This window comes from Etheostoma spectabile, unplaced genomic scaffold, assembly GCF_008692095.1.
Source record: "Etheostoma spectabile isolate EspeVRDwgs_2016 unplaced genomic scaffold, UIUC_Espe_1.0 scaffold337, whole genome shotgun sequence".
Taxonomy (NCBI): Eukaryota; Metazoa; Chordata; class Actinopteri; order Perciformes; family Percidae; genus Etheostoma; species Etheostoma spectabile.
In genome coordinates, this window is record NW_022605587.1 from 283,215 (window position 1) to 284,751 (window position 1,537).

The window sequence follows — 1,537 nt, forward strand, 5'->3', positions numbered from 1 at the left end:
CTAGTCATTTGGGTAAGCTACTCGTCACACAATATTGGAACAAGAAAGTCAAGAAAGGTTTTTTACCCTGTTAAGTGTTCAATGTGCTCCTGTGTGCTTTTGAAATTTGAACGCACCATAAAAGACGTTATACTTGCATAAACCGTCATAAACGCTCAAGTCATACACGTTAGAAAGCTTAAAGTCTCATTTCCATCGAGCCCACACACAAGCAATAAGTGACTCACACGGTTTACAATCATGTCTTGAAAGCAAGACAGACAGATTTAAGTGTAAAATGATAATCTGTGCACCATACCTGTCTGCTCGCGTGTCTTTAATCAGCGCGGTGAAAGATCGCCGGAAACGTTGTTTTCCTCCTTCGTAAAACTGTCAAAACTATTAGAATATCCAAGCCTTGTAATCCATATTCTCGGTCCCCTCACATTCTTGTAGTTTCTGGCCAAGTTTCGACGTTCAAAAATCTAGGTAGTCATCACTTTCTCGGTTTTGACGTGCGTGTACTTTTTTCCCTGTGCGCGCTTAGAACCATGTCGACACAGTTCAGTTAATCCGTGTTGCCATCACGTTCGAATGACGCTGGTTGCCAACCAATAGCATGATTCTATCAAAAGATACACCAAACTAACCAACCTATCGCACAGCAAACATTGGGCCCACGTGGGAAAGAATGACAGTTGAAGCCACCAAATTAGAACATAAGGCATAATCATGCATCCCTGTATAGCCAGTAAACAGACGAGTGTTGAATGGTAACCACTGATGCCAACAAAACTAACCCTGAGTTCACTCAGCTGTCTGAAAGCCAAAACTATGCTGTCTTATGGCTTTCACATTTCATCAAATATGTTTACTTATTCCTATAAATCTATGATCTCTTATTTTAGGCATGTGTGTGAGTGATGTTGATGTGTTTTTTTGTATTCAGAAGTTATGTTGTACGCACTATTTTTGGCTTTTTTAGAATAAGAAATTCGACAACGCACAGACATTCTGTAGAAAAACATTCATATAAATCCATTTTATCAGCAATTTTCTTCTGGTTTTTTTCTTTCAATTTGAGACATTGGACTAGGGTCCTTTTTGATATATAGCAGTGTGTAAAGTGCTTACAGTAGTGATTTTTATTAATTGTTTTAGATGATTACATTGGCGAAAGAGAAATTCTGTTCTAACCTCTGTACTCTGTGTCAATAAGGCCTAGTGTCACAAGGCACTAGAAACAAAAGCTGGAGGTGTTAGCTTCACAATGAACTCAGGGTCCCCAGAGGTCACAGGCGCTGTTGAACTGCAGCATGTTTGTGGGGTAAAAATTGAGGCGAGAAAACAATATTTTCCAGTGTGCTTTGCCACAAAACATGAATACAGCAGTAGATGGTCTACGGTGTAACTGGTACTTTACTGGGTTGTAAGGCAGATGCGCCAAACGGGCGGCTGTACTTGCATCTATCTTGCGCAAATTAATATCCACTACAATGTAGAGAATAGCTGAGTTCAAGCTTCCCAATACCATGTCTCTGAAATTAGTTCTAGAAAT